This window comes from Chionomys nivalis, chromosome 6 (genome assembly GCF_950005125.1).
Source record: "Chionomys nivalis chromosome 6, mChiNiv1.1, whole genome shotgun sequence".
NCBI lineage: Eukaryota > Metazoa > Chordata > Mammalia > Rodentia > Cricetidae > Chionomys > Chionomys nivalis.
In genome coordinates this window covers 88175786-88201631 of record NC_080091.1, presented here as the reverse complement: position 1 = coordinate 88201631, position 25846 = coordinate 88175786, and positions in this window count along the sequence as shown.

Sequence of the window (25846 nt, the reverse complement as noted above, 5' to 3'; positions counted from 1 at the left end):
AGCGAGGAAGTGTTTTCTGGGACTAAATGGACTCAGCAGGCTGTATTATTTCATATTCACTTTATATATGTATAATAATATATATATAATATAAAATATATTATATAACAATAATAATAGAAGAAAAAGACGAATTTGAAAGAGATTAATGTGGGAACAAAGGAGGGATTGGAGGGAAGAAAGGGCAGGAACAAAATTCTATACATATGGTATAAATACATAAAATAAAAAAATACTCTAAGTGGCTTTTGGAGCTGTTATGGGTGTGTGTGTGTGTGTCTGTCTGTCTGTCTGTCTGTCTGTGTGTATTTGATTGACACATTTTCATTTGTAAACGGAAACTGCTTGTTTGTTTCCCAACTGCTCAGACCCGAATAATCACACAGGAATGATATTAATTACCACACTGCTTGGCCTATTAGCTCAGGCTTCTTATTAACTAACTCTTACATCTTAAATGAACACATTTCGATGCTGTAACCTACTGGTAAGGATCCAGAATCTGTCCCTTTCGGCAGCTATACGGCGTCTCCCTGACTCTGCCTACTTTCTTTACATCTCTGTCCGGATTTCCTGCCTGGCTTTATTCTGCCCTGCTAAGAGCTGAAGCAACTTCATTATTAACCATTGGCAATAAAACATATTCACAAAGGGGAATCCTACATCATTCATTGTATGTTGTTCTAACTTCGATAAGGACGTCTTTGTATCAGTATATAGTAAAATATGAGTTTATTCTGCCTATTTGTTCCACTTCCCTTTCATCCATTCTAATGCCCCTCCCACTGGTCTCCTTTATTCCTCTAGACGGTGTCATTTCTGCTTTTAAGTCATATATACATGCATGATTTTGTACATCTGTATAAAATCTAGGAACCACAAATGAGAGAAAACACATATGTGTCTTTCCAAGACTGACTTAACATGACTGTCTCCAGTTTGAAAATGTTGTAGCTTCATTCTTTATAGCTGGAGAAAAGAATCCACTCTGTGCCTATCCCTTGTTTTCCTTCTCTATCTTCTCTGTCAATGGTCACCAAGGCCAAGTCATGAGCTTAGAAGGCTTTTTCCTACTAATGTCTTTTTCAATTTATTTTTTCAGTGTTTTAAATTTTTTCACCGTAAAGGAACCTCACTTCCTTAACTAGGTTTACTTCTAGGTATATTTTTAAGGCAACTGAGAATGGGGCTATTTTCCCATTTTATTTGCGTGTTTTCTGTATACAGGCAGACTACCCAATGGCTGTAGATCAGTTTTCTCTCCTGCACCTGGCTGAAAGTGTGGATCAGGTCTAAGGATTTTCAAATGGAGTCCTCAGGTCTTTCTCTACCTAGAATCACACAGGTACAGCCTGGCTTCTTTTCTTATCCATATCCTTTTTTCCCTGTTTTATTTCATTGTTTTGGCTGAGATTCAAGCACTAGTTTGAATAGGCGCTTAAGATATTGTTGGGAAAGTTCCATCACACTTTGAAGCGATGTTTGATAGTTTAAAAAACTGTTGAGATTGGTGTTTCAAATACTTCTTGGTATGAAGTGCTCTGAACACTTGTACTTCGTTACTGTGTTATACTCAGTGTTTGGTGAAGTGAGCTTTCACTTTTCCTTTTCTTCTTGCTTGACTAATCACAATGAATCATTGCTCATAGATAATACTTCATTTCTTTGGTTTGGATAGGTAATAATTACGCTGGTGAATGCTCTAATTTTTTCATCCAGAACTTTTAGACTTATCTAGAATGTTCTTATATGGTAGGTAACTAGCTGTATGGAAAGTTGTACTGACTTGATGTAAGGCTATGTATAGATCAAGCTGCACCACGTGTGGAATGTCACCTTCTTTGATTCTACACTTGTCTACACTCCTAAAAGCAAAATTTTGTTGCTATAGTTGAGTGATATTAATTCACTGTATGTGTGCATACCTGATAACCAAATGCAGCAGAACAGAATTACCTAACAGGATAAATGCTTAGAGCTAGATAGCTTTATAGATTATTCTCTGATAATGTTATCTGTGTACCTACTGGATTGTCACCACCTATTATCTTACATTCCTCCTTCTTCCTACTGAAACAGTCCTGAGGATGAAATTTTGGAAGAATTTGTATTCTGATCCTATGTCATTTTAGAAATGAACTCACGGGATGATTACTGTAGGGTTCTCCACTAATAAGAGTTTTACCTCAGAGGAAAATCAAAGTAACTAAGAACTCCAGCTTTAATATGATAACTAAGTCCTTCACTATATCCTGACAGTCTATGAACTATTGGGGCCGGGCGATGGTGGTGCACACCTTTAATCCCAGCACTCCGGAGGCAGAGGGAGGCGGATCTCTGTGAGTTCAAGGCCAGCCTGATCTAGTTTCAGGGCAGGTTCCAAAGCTACACAGAGAAACCCTGTCTCAAAAAACCAAAAAGAAAAAAGAAGAAAAGAAAAGAAAACTGGGAGTTGGCTCATTGGCTCATTCAGTCATCACCTCTTACATCTCACTCTTTGTTTAATGTCGCCTCTATAACTTCAGGCAAAACAGATCCACCCCATCAGTGGAAATAAGAGTTCTTTTGAGCAGCATACCTGGAAACATGACAACACGGCCTTGGTGAAGCTCAAACGCCAACCAGACTTCTCTGATTTGGGTCGTCCTGACAGTTCCCTTTTAAAATAGCTCTCCAATGGGAAGAAAGTAACAGTAGTTATTTTGAAATATGACACAGGCTGGCTCAGGTGTCCTGACATTGCCAGCCCCTTCATTTTATAGAAGACAAATTTCTCCATATGCAGTTAAGGATGGAAACAACACTTCAAATCTATTGTGTAAGCTGGTTATCTGATGTCCCGGCCATGGCGGTACCTTGTCTGCCTTCTAGGTGCTCTGGCTCTGTCCCTCATCTCTTTTCCCTTCCCTCCTTTTTCCCTTTATGGTTACACTTCCACACTCACCTTTTCGTTATTTACTAGGATTAGAAAATTCGAGCTGAGAAACGACAGGGTGAGAGGAGACAGCAGTTGGGAGGGAAACAGGAAATGATTTAATAAATTACTCAGGCTTAGATGGTCTCATTTTGATGTAATTGGAATAGTTAAGACAGAGAAAATGCTTAATTCAGTGCTGATACAAGAATATTTAGTTTTTGTTATGATTATCTAACCAGAAAATAAAATCAAATGAGATTGCCAAACAGTATTTGTTGTGGAGTTCTAGCTCAGAAAACAACCTCATGTTCTCAATAACTGTGCCCTGCCAGAGTTGTGTAATTGTGAATGGTCAAAGGCTGTATGTTTTCCCTCAAGGTATAAAAGTTTCTACTAAGAAAAGCATTCAAAGATTTAAGAGGACATGGTTACACAGTTATTTGGGTTATTTTGGTATTGTTCTTGTTACAATGAAAAATTTATTTAAAAAAAAAGAAAAAGAAAAAATGTTAAGGTGGGTAGGGGCTGCACTCTGAATTTATCAATTAAAGCCCTGCATATATAGTGGAGTCTCAATGACAAAAAAAAAAAAAAATGTACTTTTGTGCCCTTCCTTCCTGCGAGATTGAGCCCCTCGAATTTACGTCTATGCAACTCAATTTTCCTGACTATTTTCTTCCAACATCTTAGTTACTGACAGCAGCTTAATTCAGCTCAGTTTCAGTGTCTTGCTACAGCCTTGGACCTGCAGATCTGTTAGTGTCTCCATGCCGTGTAAATCAACTGGAATAAAATTATCCCTAAGGCCCTTCCACCGGAACCATCCATGCTTCCTATGTGACAATCTTATAGAATGAGAAGATATCCTGAAATAGGAGAAAGGACACTTGAAATTAGGCCTGCCAAGCCAGGGAGCTAGTTCAAGCTAAGCTATATCATTGCATTTCAAGTATTCCTCACTGTCTAAATCAGCTTAATATTTTTTAAGAAATTAAAAGATGGCTAAGTTTATCTAAACTCTATTTAAAAATACTTTCTTCTACTTAATGTTTTTCAATTAAAGAAAAACATACCAAATACCTGCACACTCATCTGTTTTTCATAGGTCAGCAAGAAGAACATATAAAATAGAAACACTGATAACTGCTCATGATTATTGCTGCAGATAAAATTCAGCCTTAAGTAAATACACTACATCTGTCCACAGTCTATGAGCTTTCCAAATGCAGTCCAAAAGGCTTCTGAAGTCACAAAACCAAACTTTTATGATCTCTTATAAAGCATAAATTGTAGCTGAGTGGCGGTGGCGCATGCCTGAATCTCAATACTCAGGAGGCAGAGGCAGGAGGTTCTCTGAGTTAAAGCCAGTCTATTCAACAGAGAGAGTTCCAAGACAGCTGGGGCTACACAGAGAAATCCTGTCTTGAAATGATAGATAGATAGATAGATAGATAGATAGATAGATAGATAGATAGATAGATACAGATTGTACAGCTAAAAATCTTTTTTCCTTTTTTTTTCTTTTTTTTTTTTTTTTGGTTTTGTCGAGACAGGGTTTCTCTGTGTAACAGTCCTAGCTGCCCTGGAACTCACTCTTGTAAGCCAAGAAGGCCTCCAACTCACAGAGATCCACCTGCCACTGCCTCCCAAGTACTGGGATTAAAGGCGTGTGTCACCACTGCCCAGCCAGCTAAAATATTTTTATGTTGAAATTTTTGTGGTTCAACTTTAGAATATTTTCATTAAAGGGTAATTTATAAAGCTTTAAAAATTGCTGTGTTTGTGTTTTGTTTTTGTTTTGTCGTTGTTTTGTTTCTGATTTGTTTTTTGAGACAGGGTTTCTCTGTGTGGAACTTGTTTTGTAGACCAACTGGCCTTGAACTCGCAGAGATCCACCTGCCTCTGCACCACCACTGCCTCACTAGAATTTGTTGTTTTCTAATCTCCCAGGGCCAATTCATATGTGAAATTTCCCAACCTATGATTCGTTCAAGTTCTGAAATGTCTATCAGTTTTGCAAATGTGAACTATGAACAGGATAACAATGAGAGATGGATTCTTTGCTCTCAAATCACTTGTAAATTTCTCATCTGTCACATAAATAATTGTCCATGGTCTTTTGTAGAGTCTTAAAGAGACATGCCTCTGTGACTTAATTATAGGAAGCTATATAATATAAATGTTTGAAAGATGATTGTAAAATATTTTTGAGTATATTCTTTGAATTATGCTTTTTATGATTGGATTGAATTGACTTTCTATGATATTGACATAAAATCACTTTATCAAAATAGTATACTTGGATTTGGAGGGGTTTTTGCAAAACAATTTCAGTGAATAATACGATAGCAAAAGTATGCATTCAGATAGAATGTGTAGCAAGTATCAGTAACTTAGGACACTGGGCCACTCCTCCCCAGATGTGCCTGATTAATTGTGTCAGCTCTAGTGAGCTTAACACCAGCAGCCTGCATAAGTAGCTCAAATGTGTATAACAGCTATTTCAATCGTTTTACTCTGTCTATACTCTTTCTGCGACCACATATGAAAAGTATGTAAGTTAGCATTTTCGGATTGCTTTAAAGGCAGATAGATGGCTGTATTGATCAGACCAAATTTCTTTCCGCAGTTCCATGGGCAAGGGGCCAAGGTAAGCATATCAGGAATGCTGGTATTTAAGAGCAAACATTTCCTGGCATCAACAAGCACGGTGTCCTGCTGACGGGGCACGCGGCACAAAGTAATGTTTCATTCTAATTTCAAGCAGCGTCACCCCATACTCTACGCATGCTCAGCAGATACTGGAGGAACACTGGGACGTAGACTGTTTTCTAGGCTGCGAGGATGCGTTGAGTAAGACAGAACAATGAGAAATGAATAAGACACTCTTGACTTCAGAGAGCTCACTGCCCAACAGAAGAGACGGGCGCACTGCAACGTACTTATAGGGCAGCATTTCAAGGCGTGTGCGTGACGAATAGACGGTGTAGCTAGGATAGCAAAGGAGAGGTCCTAAACCAAAGGCAACCTCACGCCTAAAGATGTGTGGGCTGCAACCTCTTCAGCTCCCTATGCAACTCAAACGACTAGAAAATTTAGAAATTCCTCTCGCTGGGTGAATTTCTGCTTGCGGAGCAACATTTTGGGCGGCGGGAGTAAAATGGAATAAGCAGGCAGAACGCTGAGGGGAGCAGGAGGTTATGAAGAGAGGTTATTTCCAAAAGTCTCACTAAATCAAAGACGTAGGCCCCACCTAGGAAATGAGTGGAACTTCCTGCAGGAACATTAAGAAAAAAATAAAAAGTGAGGTGGGCAGCAGAAAATAAAAGCAGAATTTTCAATTATTTGAGTTTCCAAGCTGAGTAAGGGGATATGGTTATTTTACTAGTACAAGCTCCTTCAAAATATAATATCCTTGAAGGAAACAACAAGATGGTCTGTGGGAATGATTTATCAATGATGACAGATAAACTACATCACACAGATGATTAAGGATAAAACAATATTCAACCTGGGAACACCATTGGCCTGGGAGCCTGAGAAGTTCTCCTGGGCTCAGACATACGAGCTAAAAAGCTTTTACTGAGCACGGATAGTGAAGGGAAAATAACCTTTAAGGTAAAAGAAAGCCAGAACAAGACTAAAATGGGGGGAAAACCTAAGAAAGGTCCACCCAGGGGTGTAGGAAGCCTGGTGTGAGATGCAGTGGTCATATAGAAGATGACTTTGTATCTAGATTAACCATAGTAAACATTTCAGCTTGTGCTCAAAAGCTGTTGAATCAGGCTTAGTTGGCTCAATGATTTAATCTGATTTATGCCTCAGAAAGATTTCCCCAGCTGCAGTGTGGGAAGAGGTTAGAAAGCCAAGAGAAACGCATGTACGAAAAGTAGCCAGAAAATTCATGTGATAATCCCAGCAGCAGAAGACAAGATCTTGAATTCTTCACTGGGGTAGAAATGGACAGCTATGGAAATATTTAATATTGTGCTTTGACCTAACAAGAAAGTCCCGTCTCTACAAGATGTTAGAAAATCCCTTTGTTCTTCAGTTTTCTTGTTTTTATGTCAACAAAACCAATAATCTGTGCTCACTAAAAGTCTATCTTCCTCCTCTGCTAGACAGTGCTTGAAGGACCCTGACTACGGAATTCCCTATCCAAGTGACCCTGAGAACCTTCTCAGGCCTGAAAGGGCCTCTTCCATCAGGGTATCCTCCTGTTACTCAGTGGTTGAAAAGCAGAAAAACCAGAGTGATGTAGTAAGATGACTGGTGGGGTCTATACATGTTAAATTCCAGGCATATTTGAGTCTTCTAAGACCATGTATCTTTTAGATGGTTATATATTAAAGGATATAGCAGTCCCAGGCAAGGCCCAACCTATGAGCACTGTTTGTGAGTCACGGAGAAGGGAGAAATTGCCATGTAGGTGGCACACATCTGTATTTACAGCATCCAGGAGTCTGAAGCAGAAGGATCACAAGTTCCAATCCAACCTAGCTACATAGTATAAGACCAATTCTTAAAAATGAAAAAAATCACTGAGAGAAAGCAAAATGACACACAAAGAAGAAATCCATGATGCAATCTTAAGAACGATTCAAAATTCAAGACCAGATGACCAGGGGCATGGGAGAAAAATCAAAACAGTGTTATCACAAGCAGCAAACAGAAAGGGGGGAATTCAAAGAGTAAAAGGAGCTGCTCTGTGCCCCTCGCTCCCCACCCCAGCCCTTCACTAGATTCATCATGGTCCCTTAGTCCCCCTCTGCCATCTCCAGCCTCTGACAGCTGCCTTGGAGTCCCCTCCAGGATGTGCTCCGATTCTCCTCGATGAACCAGTCTCTAATTTCCGTGTGCCTTTTCTCTAATACATACCCACATCAATTTCCATTTCCAAACTTCCTGGCAAATATAGTGGTGTAATATCTGCAAACCACACCTAACCTTCCCTAAAATACAGTATCCTCACACAGTGGACGGAATTCCACTGAAGATGGAACACTCCTGAAGCCATGGTTCCAAGGGTCCCCAAATGTCACCACGTGGGTCCTGCCCACTAGGACAGAAGGTTAGTTGTCCCTGGTAAACAGTGCCGAAGGCCTGAACTTTGGCCATTAAACTTTGGAGTCTCTCTTGGGCTGTTCCAAAATTGGTTTTTCTGCCTTTTTTTTAAATCACTGAGGTTGTTGCATTAATGTTTCCGTGCAATTGAAATTTACAAATTGTGTTTTACATTTGGCCTATAAGGAGTTCTGCAAATGCACAAGCCAAGTCTTGAGCTCATCCCAAACTCAGGCTGACACTTGCCTAGGGTCAAGCAGCCCTTCCGAATATCCATTGATTGCCAGTTTAACTTGACCAATGAAGAGATACCTGCACATGTACATGCAGCTGTGAACAATTCCACATCATCTCATTAGAACGCAAGGAGTACTTGCACTGTTAGAGGGAAAGGGTGGATGTAAATGGGTAGATAGGCTAGAGGCTGAGCTGTCTTCGCTCCTGACCAACTAAAGAGGCTAACAGCATTCTGGCCATCAGGCATACTGAGGTCTCTTTAGTTCAGTGCTCTGCCCCGCTACATCCATCACCCAAATGCTGGGGACTACAATGTGCCTTCTTTGCCCTCTCCACCCAAGTCTAAATCTCAGAACAACACCGTTTGACGCACACATTCTTTGGTAGTCTACTTCGCTTAGTAAGGAAAAGGTCATGCTGCAGAAATTTAAATGACTGTCTCCGCAGTGTCTCAGCCCCCTAAGTAAAGCCATTTCTGAGAGAGAAACAAGTTTGTGTCCCCTCACCAGATACATGCCCTTGTTCCTTAATCAGTAAAATTAAAGTGGCAGTTACGATGCTACACCAGCCCAGACGTGGCTCTTGGGTTCATGCTCAGTGTCACTTAAAGCCGTAAGTGCTCACAGGAAATATCACATCAGAAGTGCGCCTGCAAGAATGAGGAAGGCAGATATGGTTGACAATACTTTCCCTAAGTAATAAAACTCGCTTAGTCATATCTTTACATATTTACTTGTTTTAAATGTCAATGTACATGTTTCAAATGTAGCTACTTTTAATGTCCTTGGTTATCCACACCAGGGAGTGGCTGTCTAACTTAACTGACTCTCGTGTTGAGGGATGCTCTGCTTAATCCCGAAGATTCTGAATTAAGTTGTGTGTTCTGTTAACTCAAACATGCTTTTTAATCATAACTCTAAAATCTCTAGCCACCTTGACTTTTCTTCTACAAGATCCTTACTCCCAAAAATACTTATAATACCGCAATGACATTTCAATTCCAACTAGCTTTAGGACAGTTTTCACGCAGTCATGAAGTGAGCCCATGTGTCGCGAAAGTAGTTTTTAGGTAGGTAAAATAAATAGGAGAGAATCAAATTGATCAAAACGTGTTGAGCCTAGAGCATAGTCATAGAATACGCGCAAGGCCCTGAATTCCAACCCCAGCATCACACACACGCACACAAACACACACACATAACATATTTTAATTCCCCATTCCCTCCCTGCCATTTCTTTTCTATCCCACCCCATTTTTCTCTCTCTGAACTTTGTGTGTTCTCTTTCCCCCATCTCCCACCCCCCTAAATCCCACTGAGTCCGCTTAGTGCTGCCCATATGTGCATATGTGTGGAACCATCTATAGGATCATGGTTAGTGCTCCAGCACCTGCATGCCCAAGCCTCCCTCAATCAATAGATCTTCGGGTAGAGGTGAGGCTTCATGAGCCCTCCCCCATACATGTTGTCTTGACTTTGTGCAGCCTTTGCATGCAGTCCCAGCTGCTGGGAGATCCTTTGTACAACTTCACTCAAGTCTGAAAAATGCTGTTTTACTGGAAACATCTACTCCTTTTGACTTTTAGGATCTTTCTAGCCCATCTTTCAAAATATCCCTGAGCATGGAGGGGGAAAGGTTTTTTGGCATATGATACCTTAATTCTCCATGGCACCCATCTCCATAGCTTTGGAGTGACTTCACCTAAAGATTTTGATCCACCATATTCTTTTACTTAGTTAAATGGTTCTGAGCTAAGCCCCTATTTATCCTTACACCCAGGACACTGGCCCTGCTCCGATTCAAGCTCTCACTTCCAACTACCTCAGCTCAGAAACGATGTCCACATCACCAGTCCTTATCAATTCTGAAAAACCCTAAAATGCCACTTTTTTAAAAACATGCTTTGATGACTTCCCATTACTCATTAAGTAAACGCCGAGTGTCTTTCCTTGGCGCTCCCAGTGTCTGTAATCTGATTGCACTAATTATAAAGTCCCAGGAAGCAGCACTGCTTGTCACTGCAGCACCCCTGCTGGCTAGCATGGGGCTGACACACCATACCTGCTCCAACTGTTGCTGGAATTGATGAGGATACGGATGAAAAAGAGATGAAGAAACAATCTCTATGGCATAATCCTTTATTTCTCTCTCATAGACAAATTCCATCATTCACCATTTCGTAACTTTTTTTGCAAGTCAACAAAATGTAAAACACCCCATTAGGTAAGCAATGTATAAGGTGCTCTGAGATGACCTCCTTTTCCCCCAGTCTGTGTGTTCATTTCCAGACCACAAGCTCTGCTGACAGGTCGGCTTTCCCATGCAGTCTGTGCAAATCCTCCCATCTTTGAAACGCATCTTTAGTTCTTCTCTCCTCCAGTCCTAGATTGTTAGCATACTCATCATTTTGTTTTCATCCTTAGTTATAGCTCTTCAATTTGTATGGTTTATTAAATTGTAACTATTTTATGTTTTTTAATATTGTCCTATTTATTCTATTAGATTTTGCGTTTGGAAGAGTGCAAATGCTTGCATCTCAAGAGCCTTCGCGTTCCCTGGGAAGTACAGTAACCCCAGTAACTCCACAGAGCATTGAGTATTGCAGCACACAACACCCGTCTGCGCTCTATGCGCTACCACACAGTTCTCGAGCCAGGCAAGGGGCTGGAGAATGAAACACACAGAGACAGACAGAGAGAGGCAGGGGTCATCCTTGATCCCAAAATGCCCCAAGAATGCCCCCTTTATTGTGTCCAGGGGCAGCTTATATAGGGATAGCCACGTCCCAGCCAAATGCACCAGAAACCCTTCCCCTGCCATCAGGAACTCCTGAGGGTCTCGTGCTCAGAGCAGCTGTAGGCACTCAGATCAGGGGAAAACAAGTTGTTTACAAGAAATTCAGGATCTGTGATCAGCTTCCACAGAGTATGTGTGGCAAGAATAATGCCAGGGATTGTAATATATTTAACAAAAATTAGTAAAATGCCTAACTGTGTCGCTCTTAACAGTACTTATGCACATCAGTGCACCTGTTCCCCCTGAGGACTTTATCTCAGAACATCATCATTGTTTTATAAAGCTAAGGCTGAGCTAGAATGAGAGAGATTTAGTAACATGTCTAAGACCCAAACCAGTGAACAGAACAGATTATAAATTAGGGTCCTGGGGTATAGTTCAGCGGTAGAACATTTGCCTGGCATGCACAGGGTTCTGAATTCGATTCCTGGTATTTATAAACCAACAGTATGACCGTTCTCTGATAGTCCCTCAGAAGTATGGCATCAGCAAAGTTACATCCCTGGCTGTTGATGGTGAAAATTCCTGAGGAAAGGCGATGTGTTTCTTCTTCTAAAAGGTGTGCAGGTGAACCCTGTGTCGGTGATTTGTTTATTCTTTGTTCTCAGAGCGCCTGAATGTCATAGATGCTCTGAACCTTCTCTGTAAAATTCCCAGGAGAAAGACGGGCAGTTGGTAGAAGATACAACAGAATCTGAAGGAGGAAAGAAAAAAAAGACACTGGTTACAGCCCAGGCGATGAAGCACTCGTGTATCTGTGACTCCACAGTATTCAACCAAAGAATGAAGTCCTGTCTTTTGAGAAACCACGAAAGGAACTGGGGGTTGTTACTTTAAGGCACAGGTCGTCAGGTGCTCCATGATCTGCTCACGTGTGGATTCTTGGAAAGTTGATCTCATGGAGTAGAATGGCAGTTACAGGAGATGGGGAGAGATACAGAAAGGCAAGGACCAGGAAAGGTAGATCAATGGCTGTTACATTAAAGTTAGATAGGAACAGGAAGACCTGCTGTGCAATAGCACAGCACATTGATGTTAAAGAAAACAGCATGGACAGATTTTTTTCATTCAATTAAGATATAAGCAGATCATTTTGTAGGCAAATGGATGAAGCTAGAAAACATCATTTTGAGTGAGGTAACCCAGACCCAGAAAGACAATTATCACATGTACTCACTCATAAGTGGGTTTTGGGTTCGAGACCAGCCTGGTCTACAGAGCTAGTTCCAGGACAGGCTCCAAAGCCACAGAGAAACCCTGTCTCGAAAAACCAAGAAACATAAAGCAAAGAAAACCAGCCCACAAATTACAATTCCAGAAAACCTAGACAACAATGAGGACCCTAAGAGAGAGATACATGGATCTAATATACATGGGAAGTAGAAAAAGACAAAATCTCCTGAGTAAATTGGGAGCATGGGGACCTTGGGAGAGGGGATGAGGGGAGGAGAGAGGCAGGGAGAGGCCGGGAGGGGAGGGGAGAGACAGGGAGGGGAGAAAAAGAAAAATGTAGAGCTCAATAAAAATAAATTGAAAAAGAAAATATATAATCAGATCATCTCTTCATTCCCTCTCCTACCCTTTCCATGTCCTCCTAACGCCCACTAAATTCGCAGCCTCCTCTTCTTGACCTGCTGCTGCTATTTATACATATAAACCAATAAATATATAACTCAACCTGCTTAGGATAGATTTTTAAAAGATAAAAGAGGATTTTTAAAGTTCTCGCCATAATAAATGAAAAACCTTTGAAAAGATAGATATATTTGAACTTAAACATTATACCGTGTGTGGGGCTGGAGAGATGCTCAGCAGCTAAGAGCATAAACTGTTCCTGCAGAGGGGCCAGATTTGGTTCCTAGCATCCACACGAGGCAGCTCCCGTAACTCTAGCTCCAATGGGATCCAAACATCTGGCCTTCATGAGCACCTATCCTCACGGCACATAACCACATACATACAAAGAATCTTAAATAATAAAAATTTCAAATAAATAAATATGATTTTAAAGTTATACAGTGCATACTCACATCAACATACCAGAGATCATCCAATTAATAAGTGTAATTTTATTTGCTAACTTGCTGTGCTGGGAATGAAACCCAGGGACTTGCTAATGCAATAAAAATGTTCTACCACTGAGCTACACTTTCGTACAATTTCTACGATTTTGTGTGTTAGCCAATAATGAATTTAATTTCTTTTTTTTTTTTTTTTTTTTTTGGTTTTTCGAGACAGGGTTTCTCTGTGGTTTTGGAGCCTGTCCTGGAACTAGCTCTTGTAGACCAGGCTGGTCTCGAACTCACAGAGATCCGCCTGCCTCTGCCTCCCGAGTGCTGGGATTAAAGGCGTGCGCCACCACCGCCCGGCGAATTTAATTTCTTTAAAGTTGCTGTGTCTACTTTTTTTTTGTCTCACTGTGGATCCAAAATAGAATCCACTCCTTTATATAACTCTACTACTTCTAGAACAATCATAGGGAATATTGAGAGGGAGCTGTGGATAAAAGTGCTTGCCACAAAGCCTAACAGCCTGCACTCGATCCCACGTGTGGGAAGAAGTGACTCCTCGAGTTGTCTGACAGCCCCCGTGACACACATGCCCACACAAATACACACATGCACACACATGTGCATATGAAAACCTTTTCTTTCAGTTTTTATAAAGAACAGTCATGGAATATTTTGTTATAAGTGTTTAGCATATCTTTTCCTTTACTAGGTTGTCACTGCTAATAGATACACAGAAAGAATAGCCTTTCCAAATTTTAACCCCAGGTGACAAGTCCACACATGCTTGCCATATAAGAAAATGGGGTTTGAGCTTGTTGGAGCCTGTTTTTGCTCTGTTTGCGTTGAGGATTACCCTTCAAACTAAGCGAGTTAAGTGGAACATCTGTGGAATGTTTGCTCAGAAACAGAACTGCTCCCTACCACAGCAGAGTGGTAAATACAAGGCGAGCGCAGTGAAGGGGGCCGGCGAGCAGGAGAAAAACAGGGTGCTCGGCGCTGGGAGGAAGGAGCCGCCTTTCTGCAGATTGAGAGACTTTCTGGAGCAGGTGCAAGGTCACCCCACAGAACTGCTGAGCACATCCTGTCTTCACCCACCTCGCTCACTCGAGTGATGATGCGGCATCTCCTGTTCTTCCCACACATGTTCACCCTCTCTTGTCAATGATGCCTGAGACCTCTTACTCATTTGCTAAGCACGGACATGGGGTGGAGGACGGGCCAAGGAGCCTGAAGAAAAGAAGCAGATAAGAAAACTTCAAGAGTGTGGATGCAGATGTGGGGAACAGAAGCTTGGTGCCTCTATTCTGTGTTCTGAACCTGGTATGCAAGCCAGATTCTATTATCTCATGTGGACCTTGAAGACATTAGAGATCCTACATTACTTTATTTGTCTATCTCCGACAGTATGCAATGGAGCCAACTATATTTAAACATTGTGAGAGCTCACTAAGGTATAATTAATTGATTGTACCTATTGTTTACACAGTGAAAACCAGATTAACCTGGATAGGAAATCTAATGAGCTTCCATCTTTTTTTGTAGGTCTTATGAGTCACCAGAAGATAAATCTGCAGAGTATCAATCGATTAACCTAGTTAACAAGGCAAGTCACTTCATACTAACCAATAGCATGAATCTATCTTGGTGACTGTGTCTACATAAATTGACTCTAAATAGTAAATATCATGTGCAAAGAATATGATTGATAGGTACAGTTGTTTGATTTGGGCAAAAAGTTAGTCCAAAAACTGTTCTCCAGTTTGTGCTATAGAGAAACAGTTTCAAGCCTTTATGGAACACACACACACACATACACACACACACATAGGATTTTATAAATTAAAAGCAAAGACGAGAGGGGAAACACACATACACACCAAACCTATAATGCAAGACAGAAGGATATGAGTGCCGGTTACAAGCAATATACACTTCCATTCATTCAGAGTACTTTTAAATTTTGGTATTGTATAAAAATAGTCTTTACATTTTACACTTAACAGTCACCTCTAATGATTGCAAATGCCTCTAATGTACAAGAAGTTTCCAGCAGATATTACAGAATGAATTCATTCAGTCATTCTCAACAGCAGTTTATCCACCTCCAAAGGCCGCTGACCTGAGAGTTCCGCTGTAATCCTTTATCACAGAAAATTTGCAAAGTCCAAGCAGATGGCAAATACCCTCCACAACACTCATTGACAAAGAGTGAACTATGTCCGTTGAAAAGTATACTCTGGGCAAATGAATTACAGAAAGTCCACACATACAAATGCCTTTCAAGGACTAGCCTGGATTAGGGAGAAGAGACCTGCTGAGTCCAGCAGTTGTATATCAACCGGGAGATTGCACCTGGAGAGAGTCAACAAGGAGTCCCTGTCATTCTATAATGTGGGTGACAGTTTGAAGCTCTGGAAAGTTCTAGTGATAATTGCAATAAAGCGGTCTCTCACCAATACAAGACAGTAACTAATTCGGAGAATTAAGTCTCACACTTCTGGGTTAAGATAACAAAGTGACCAATGCTTGGAATGCTGGGTATGAGCTTCCCTCAACCATGAATGAGCATTTGTTATTGGACAAGGTAACTTTGTGCCCCAATTTCCTCAGCTATAAATTGAGGGTATCAATTTGTTTTGATGCATCTAAAAGTACTGAAAGTATACCAGGAGCATAATAAAGTGAAACATCTCTACTTCAACAGGTTCAGAAAAAAAAGATGAATTTGTGTTATGAAAGAAAAAGAACATGTTCGGAAACGAGGCTGTTCATGTTCCTTTCATTATTTTACTGGAAACCTAGCACAATACAATAGGAAAGAGGAAATCGGTACAAATTGCAAAATAAATTAAAATATCTTGGCTTTCTTGGGAAATCTTGAAGAATCAAAGAAAAAATCTCTTCACACTATAAGCAATTACAGAAAGTTTTTAGGATGTAAGAATTCATTATTTTCCTACATACCAACAATTGACAATAGAATTTAAAATTTAAAAGGTTATGATATTTACATTAGCTTCCACTTCAAAAGAGATATCTATAGGTACAAACCTATGATAAGAATTTTTGTTTTGACCAGGCATATTCCTTTAATTCCTGCACTTGGGAGACAGAGGAAGACAGATCTCTGTGAGTTCAAGGCCAGTCTGGCCTACATAGTGAGTTCCAAAATTGACAAGACTATACAAAAAGACTGTTTCAAAAAAAAAAAAAAAAAGCAAAGAAGGAGAAAAAATAATTTTTTCTTTGTAAATGTTTTGAGAACTTCATAAATGAACACTGCATCTACATTATTCTCATCCTCCATCCATCCTCTTATCCCTCCTGTGTCTCTTCCCAAATTCATGGCCTCTTCTTTATTATTGGATGTGTGTGTGTGCACTGAAACCTACTGAGCTCATTTAGCATTGCCTGTATGTACATATGTCCAGCGAATAAACAACCTATCTGGGAGTTTGTCCCCATGGGAAATTGATTCTTTCCTTCTCAACAACCACTGGCCACCTGTCATTAAGGTGTGGGATCTTGTAGAATTTCTTCCATTCCTGTTGTCATGTCAACTGGTGCTGTCATCATACTGGTCTTATTCAGGCAAGTTTATCGTTGAGTTGCCATAGGTGTATCTTCCATGTTATCTCTAGGGATCTCTATATAGCAACAGGCATTCTGGTTCTCTGGCTCTTACAATTTTTCTCCCCCCTCTATGATTTTTCCTGGGCCTTAAGTATAAGGACGTATTGCAGCTGTATAAACATAAGAATCTTTTTTTTTTTTTTTGGATTTTTCGAGACAGGGTTTCTCCATAGCTTTTGGTTCCTGTCCTGGAACTACCTCTTGTAGACCAGGCTGGCCTCGAACTCACAGAGATCCACCTGCCTCTGCCTCCCGAGTGCTGGGATTAAAGGTGTGTGCCACCACCGCCCGGCTAAACATAAGAATCTTAACAAGAGATTTTCTATAACATTTATATAAGGAAAATTATAAGATTTATGAAAGAAAATCAGAAAACTCACCAAATATACAGATATTCCATGTTCAGCCATAGAAAAGCTTGGCATTGTCTTAATTTGGTTGCTTTCAAGGTGGTTAATAGAGTCAGTACCGTCACAACAAATAGTCTACCATGTCATTTTGCAACAGTTGGCAGGCTGACTCTAAAGATTATATGAAGATGCAAAAGAGCCACAATAAGTGAACGGCACTGAACAAAGTCAGAGAACTGAAACCACTCTAAGATTTACTAAAAGCAAGAGTGGCTGGGACTACGAGACACTAACCAGAGAATATGCAGTCGAGAAAAAGGAACAGGACAAAGGCCTAGCTCCAAGCTGTCTTTTAATATGTAGATGGATAAAAACTATAATATATCCATATAATGGATATATTAATATATTATTCAGCAGTAGAAACAGATGAGTTGTCATTCTATGAAAAGGCATAAAGGAAATTTAAATTTAATTTTAAATTTTTAATTCTAAGCAGCCAATATGAAAAGGTTACATACAGCATAACATTCAAGAAAGGGAAAACATTATGGAGGCAAAACCATCAGCATTTACCACGGGTTAGGAAGGAAAGAAAGATAAACAGACAAACTTGACGGGTTCTCAGTATAGTGTAGCTACTTCATATATCAGAATGACAGGTGTAAGTCATCTACCCAAGCACAAAGAATGCACAGTCCTGAAGATAAACTCTTCTGGGCTTGGTGGCCAGGTCTGTAACTTGAACTTTTTGAAGACTGAGTCAGGAAGATTATAAGTTCCAGTCCTACCAGAGTTAAAATCCCAGCATGGGGAAATTAGTAAGACCCTGGCTCTAACAGTTTCGTGTTTAAATTCAGGCCCATGGGGCATTTCAGGGTAATTATTGTGAATAAAATATGTAAAAGGTGATAATATCATTCAAAGCCCTAACCTGATTTCCCAGTACTGAATAAAAGGGTATCTATCGTACAAGTACAGAGGGCCAGGAACAGTAAGAATATGGGAATCTCTACATCTTTGCCCAGTTGTGTTGTGAAACTATAATTCTCTAAAAACAGTGTCTAAGGCTGGGAAGGTAGATAAGTAATAGAACTCTTGCGTTGCCTGCACAAGGCCTTAGGTTCAATCCCTGACAGTGCCAAATTTTATACCACTCAATTACCAGAGAATCGGGCAAAGTCAAGATACTGTATCATATCTAATTTGGTGAGGACTAAACACAGCAATCCTATTAGATATCATTTTAAACATCAATATACACAAGATCATATACAATGAACCTTTAAAAAGTGGTCTCTTTAGCTCTCACAATTTAACTCTAAATTATTATGGTAACAAGTACTTTTTTAAAGATTTATTTATTTATTATGTATACAGTGTTTTGCTTGCACACCAGAAGAGGGCACCAGATCTCATTACAGATCAGTTGTAAGCCACCATGTGGTTGCTGGGAATTGAACTCAGTACCCCTGGGAGAGTAGCCAATGCTCTTAAGCGCTGAGCCATCTCTTCAGCCCTATGGTAATGAGTTTGTAGCATAAGTAACAACAACAACAACCAAAGAAGTAGCCCAAAAATCAAGAGGCAGAATGCTCTTGATAAGGGGTGGTCTCCTAGATAGTAAAGGCGCAGCAAATATTTGATCAGTGACTGAAAGAACAAGAGAGTAACTCAAATCCCAACCTTCAATATGCCTCACAATATGCCTCACAGACCCTTATAAGTGTGCATGTGGAGAAGATCTTTACAGCTGCCAAAAATTACATATATATAATATATATGTAATATACATATCTATCTATATACATATATATATATAAAACAGGTCTTTGCCATTTCAAATATGTCATTAAACAAAACAGTGGCAAGACACAGTTGTTGTCTGAAGATCAATTAGGAACTCAACCTACAACAACAACAAAACCTAAGCAGTAACAAGATCTTTATAGGAGAAAAAATTTAAATGTATTTATAAATATTTTTCTTGGAAGTATCAGTTCCATATATTTTCATATACATATATATATATTCTGTATTTTTATTTACTATTATATATAGTAATAGTAAAGTAAATATATATATTAAATATATATATATATATATAGTATGTAGTATAAAACCTTACTACACATGTCTCCTGCAGAATAGTGGGGGTCTGAGTTGAGTTTCGCCATGGTAAACTCAAAACAAGAATCTTGAGCTTTGCTTTTGCAGGGTTTTTCTTATCCCCAGCTGGAGCTTGATTAAGTCACAGCTGTTGGATCCCTGTTCATCTTGGTATATCTTGTACTGAATCCAGTGATGCTCAAACAATCCAGAAAGTCCACATAATCAATAATATTAAGCTAGATTGCATTTGCCTGCTCAATTCAGGATTGTTTAAAGTGATATTGGACAAGAATGCAACTTTTTTAAAAAGCAAACTAATGAATTCATTTGGTTTGTGTACTAAGTACGTGAGAAGATGACTTAGAGCAGTCATTCTCAACCTGGGGGTTGTGACCCCTTCAGGGATTGCATATCTGCTATCCTTGTATTCATTTATAATACTTAATAAGAAGGGGTATGATGGGAGGGAGAAAGGAATAGAGAGGATAATGCAGAGGGTATATAATCAATGTATAGAAAATTGTGAAAAATATAGTTTTAAAAATAAAATACTTAGATAATCCATGGACAAGCATGACGATTCGCCAACTACTGCCCATACTTCCCAAAAACGCATAGGCTGAACACGGATGCCAAATAAGAGTTTATTGTTATGATATGTGGAAGGAAGGGTAAAATAGGAGATGACAATGATTGGGATTTGGTTACACACTATAAAGTGGGAATGTAAGCAGCCACAGAAGAAAACTGAGGAGTCACCACGGAGGAGACCTGAAAGCACTTTTTGAAGATGCTGTTGCCCGTGAGGCACCCATTGAGTGGGATGTGATGGATTCAGCCTCAACTGTCTTGAACGCTTTCTTGGGAACATAATCTTTTGGTGACTAATTAATAACGAACCATGGGGTTTGTATGAAAAACTCAAGGTCTATTTCTATTTCAGCAACTAAGAAGTCACCTAAGAAGAAGCCGAACCTCATAAGTCACAGACCTAACCCTGCTGTTTACAATGCTCCCTACCAATCTTCTTAGGCTATCGTACATCAAGTTGAATACACTGAATAAAACTGAACTCTAAGAAGAAAAGAAATTAACGGAACATCAAGAAAAGCACACACAAGATCATCCGACAAAGAAACCAGCAGTATGAACCAAAGTAACCTGAAGTCGAATTGCATTACCTCCAGGCAAACATTGCAGCTGAAAAAACGTAAGAATGTGGGTCTCAGACTAATCCACCTGGAATCCTGTGAAAGAGAGTCAAGGTTATCACTGCTTCTCTAAGCAAACCCTGAAGCCCACGCATAGTGACACTTTAACAGGGCATCACCAGAGTCGTGATGATTGCTTCAGTGTACATACCACGGGCCAGGGAACTTTGAACCAGCCATCTTTGTTTGGAGAACTTGTAAGATGTTATATCTCTTTAAGTTAAACAAACTCTTGCACGTACACGTCTGCTGTGTGACGGACGCTGTGTTCTAAAATGGAAGGCTTCACAAGCGAGGAACTGAACAGAAGAATTACACACCACACCTAAGACACCCCCCCCAAAGTTGCAAAGATTCTGAATCTCCCATCTTCTCTGTCATCTACATTTCATACAAAAGGCATGTCTACCTTTCTATTTTAATCTTCAAGAGAATGGTCCTATAAGATCATGAGTTACCACTTTTTAAAAATTATTGCTAATATGTAAAATTAAATATCACAAACTTCTGTTTCTTTATTTGACAAGACCCTTATTGAAATACAGCAGATATGTTCCTAAACTATTGTAAAGTAGCATAATTTTGTTTTCTACTGAATTAAATTAACATACCATAGGTTTATTTTTAAAAATATAACTTGTTTGTTTGAAGCAGGTCTTCATGGCCAGGAAACCCTGGCTGGCCTTCAACTCCCTATACAGACTTTCACACTCTCTGGACTCCTCCTACCTCTGTCTCCTGAGTGCCAGGATTGAAGGTGTGTCCCATCGTGTCCAGCAAAAATACAGCTTCTTTATGAGTTAAGATGACACAAATCTATAGTAGGGAAAGCTTAAATCACTTAAATGAATAAATTAAATTAGTTATCCATAAATATTGCTGATGAGTATTAAAATATCACTAGGTTCAAGAGGAAATAAGCAGCCATATTAAATTCTCACAGGGTTTAGTGACTTCCTCTCTAGGGAACATTGAAATGCACAGCTTTGACTTTGTGTCCTAGGCTGTTTTTTCCGGCTTTAGACTAGGTTACCACTCAGGAGAGCTTATAATAAAATAATAGTAACCATGAAAAAGTAGCCTTTTGCAAAAGTACTATGTAACAGCATACCAGCCATTGTCCTAATAGTGACAATTCAGGTGAACAAATATTGATACTTTTCAGTCTCCTAATCTAACTCAATCATGAACAGATGTGACATAAAATATCAGGTCTACCCCACCAATACATCAGATATCGGCCAAGATATATGATGCAAATTAAGACAAGGAAAGAGGACATTCAGAAGGCCCCTTATGGTAACTCCCTATTTAACATCATTGAAATACACTGTACATGTGGTCATTGAAATGTTTTAAATGAATTTTAATCTGAGGTTGTGCTAGGTCTCTCTCTCTCTCTCTCTCTCTCTCTCTCTCTCTCTCTTTCTCTCTCTCTCACACACACACACACACACACCCTTAATCCCAGCACCCAGGAAACAGAGGCAGGTGGAGCTCTGTGAGTTCCAGGCCAGGCAGGGCTACATAGTGAGACCGTATATAAAAAAGAAGAAGGGGAGGAGAAAAGAGGAAGAACAGAGGAGGAGGAGGAAGAGGCAAAGAGGATAAACGGGAGGAAATCTAGTCTGCCTACCATTCGATGGATCATGCATTCATGCACCATCCAGGTCACTACAGAATCTCACGCTCCTCTGTCCGACTACTGAGTTTCTAATTTCTATGTTAAACTGAACCTAAGAGAGCAATGGCAGCTTCAGAGAAATCTTTTTATCAGGATAATGAAGGGAAGGCTGGGAAACAGTCACAGTCATTCAGGAGAATGTTAAACCTCACTGCTGTTCTGGTAATGGAGTTGAGAATGCCAACTGAGAAAGCCCCTCAAGAGAGTAGCACAATACTGAGACATGAGGTCCTGAGGCCTTCCTTTTCCTGCAAAGCACAAGAGAATCAACTAAAGCTTGCAAGGTTCTAAACAGGAGCTTTTAGCTCATCTAGAGTTCCTTCTTAACTAAATATAGAAGGAGCTGCTTGTTCGTCCCAGCCACCCACAACTGAAATAATCACACAGAAACTGTATTAATTAAATCACTGTTTGGCCCATTAGCTCTGGCTTCTTATTGGCTAACTCTTACATGTTAAGTTAACCCATTTCTATTATTCTTTGTATCGCCACGTGGCAGTGGTTACCGGCTAAAGTTTCTGGCATGTCTGACTCTGCTGGCATCTCCATGGCATCTCCCTGACTCTATCCTTTCTCCCAGTATTTAGTCCAGCTTTTCCTGCCTACCTAAGTTCTGCCTTGCTATAGGTCCAAAGCAGTTTCTTTATTTATTAATGGTAATCACAGCATACAGAGGGGACTCCCACATCAACTAAAAGTCCATTAGACCCATGAGTCCAGCAGGCACAACTGTCCATGTTTTCTTCAACTGCCTCATCTAAGTACTAGCCCTACCATTGCTAAGGAGCCCCATTTCAAATCTCTGTATTCGGCCCCAACAAAATAGAATTTGCTACATTTTATAGGCATATGAAAGGACACAGTCAGTGACAAGTGATTGGCCTCTCCCATGTTGATCTCAATAAGATTATATTATGTTTGCTGCCTATCATCTTCATGAATCAATTACTTGCTTTCTTACTTGATGACAACCTTTTTATTAAAAAAATTATATACATTTTGTATGTTTTCTCCTACCCCAATTCCTCTCAGATCTTCTCTACTTCCCTACTCCCTTCCTACCCAACTTTATATATTTTTCTCTCTCTCTTTTTAAAACAAAATAACAAAACAAAGCCAAGGAACACACAAAGCATAAAAAACAGAAATCAAAATAAACAATCAAAAGACTAATAAGACAAAATATGCTCAAAAAAAAATGAGACCAAAAGTCTACAAAAATACCATTGAGTTTGTTTTGCTTTAGACAACTACTCCTGGCCATGGGAACTGCCCTGAAGTGTGGCTAATATACCCAGCGGGACTCCATTGGAGAAAACTCACATATTTTTTTTTTTGCCAATGAATATCAGTTGCCAAGACAAAGTAAACTCAGTGGTATTTTTTATAAACTTTTTGTTTTGTTTTGTTACCCTCCCTCCACTCAAAAATTTATAATGTCAGAAAGATTGCAAGAAGTCCAAGACCAGTCTGCAGTCCGGTCCACACTGCAAGTTCCAGGCCAGTCAGGACTGTATAGCAACATCATTTTTCAAATAATCATACACTTTTTACTGTAAAATAAATGCTAAGCTCTTCTAATATAGTAGGCCGTGTGTTCAATTCTGAAAGGAAAGTAGCCAAAGAAATAAGAGTACTCAAAATCAGAATCATTCACCAGTTTGGGGATGACAAAGGAGAACTTTTCTAAATCAGTAAAAAGCCAAAAAATAGTGGAACACAGAATGTTAAAGGGAGGAGGTTTTGTATAATTGGTGTTTGATAATGTTCATCAATGACCAAGAGAGCCAAGTTTTTATTAGAGCAAGGAGATACATAAAAAAGAAGGAGCGGAGGGAAGGGAAGAGCAGAAGCAGGAAGAGAAGGAGGAACAGGGACAGGAAGAAGAAATAGGCTTGGTGTGACCTAGAAAGGCTGAGAGTTAGCCCTGCATTGGCAAACAGAGGAAATGGTTGACTTAGAGGTTTTATGAGGTAGATGAAGAACTAGACAGCAGGTGACTGGTGAGGATAATATATGATCTGCAAGGATCTCCACTAGAGGAAGGGAGACAAGGACACATACAGAGAGCGCGTGGATTTCTGCAGCAGTGTACCAGGATCCAGTCAACCTTCTGAAAGAAGGAAGGGGAAGAAGCAGCAAATAAACTAGACATCGGCATCAAAATGGACACACACATTTAACAAGGACATGCTTGAAGTTTTTCTTTTTGAATTTCTTCACATTGCCATCTCCTTATTCAATGTTTTAAGGATTTTTTTGTTTGTTTGTTTGTTTGTTTGTTTTTTTCGAGCCAGGGTTTCTTTGTAGCTTTGGTTCCTGTCCTGGAACTAGCTCTTGTAGACCAGGCTGGCCTCGAACTCACAGAGATCTGCCTGCCTCTGCCTCCCGAGTGCTGGGATTAAAGCCGTGTGCCAACCACTGCCTGGCAATATTTTAAATTTTTATAGAAAGGATGCAAAAAGACAGAAAGGTTAGCCTCCATCTATTATCATTACAGAGTTTCCAAGTGACAGTGATTTTGACAGTTTTGACTAGAAAAGAGTTTGCTGTTTCAGGTCACTCGTCTGCCTACCGAAAGCAAAACTGGAATAGCCTCAGTCTGTACTGTCTTTTGTCTTTCTTTTCCAATCCTTAGATTCGAAAATTCTGACAATAAATAAGGGGCATTTCATTCTGCTTGAAAAGTAAAAATAGAAAGCATTTCCAGGAGTGGGAGAGCAGACAAGCATGAGGAATGAGACCATGAATGTGCGCTTAATGTCTCTCAGACTGATCAGCGGCTAAAGAGAAAGCAAGATGATGAGGATTCAGACAGACTGAAGAGAAAGCCAAAAGCACTTCTCATCATGTCTCACTTGGAACTCTCTGAAAACGCTCCCATCTAGGCCAGACTCGAGAGACCCTTGTATAACTGAAGCAACCACGATCATATGGTGTTGAGAAGCTGGCATTGCTTCAGCAGTCTCTTGATGTTTACTCCTTTCCCTTCATTTAGCCCACATGCCCTCTAAATCAGTCACTCCCTCTTGTTTGCAATGCTATAGCATTGAATCTTCTCGGTGAAGGGGTGGCATATGCGTGCGTGCATGTGTGCGTGCGTACAGGAGAGAGACAAGAGAGAGCGTGCAGAGGCCAGAAGACACTCAGAGTGTCCATCCCTTTGGTGCCATATATTTTTTCCACCTTTTCTTTTGAGTCAGAGTCTCTCACTAACCTGGAACTTACCAAGTAGCTAAGCTGGCTAGGCAGCTTTGCTTCCCCAGTGCTGGAATGAATAACAAGTGTGAACCACCAATATCAGCTTTTCTAACATGAGTTCTAGGGGTCAAATACAGTTAGTTCCTAGTGCTCACAAAAAGCAAGCACTTTACTGGGGTCGTCTCCCCGTCCCAATATTGAACCATAATAGTTCATCTGTGTCCTAAATGAATGAGTAAGAGGCATTCATGCGCACTAAGCTCATGGGCCTGAGGATGGGTCTGAAGTAGTAGTTTTACAACTTTGGTGGTGTTGATTCATCTGTTACAATGTGTGAGGATAGCCAAATATGGTCCCTGCAAACCTTTGCCTTTGGTTTAAGTGAAGAAGGCTAAATTACAGCATTGTCAACAACAAAGACTTTCGAATATCCTCAAAGGATAATACACAGTCATAGATAGACAGACTGTGATAGAATGGGCTCCTGTGGAATACTGGAACTACATTCAAGAATACTAAAGAGAAGGCTTTAGTACTTCAGTACAAAAGCACTCTCAAGCTTTGAAGTATAGGACCTTCTGTATTTGGCAGATTTGATAAATTAAATCCTAATCATCCTTTAGGTGAAG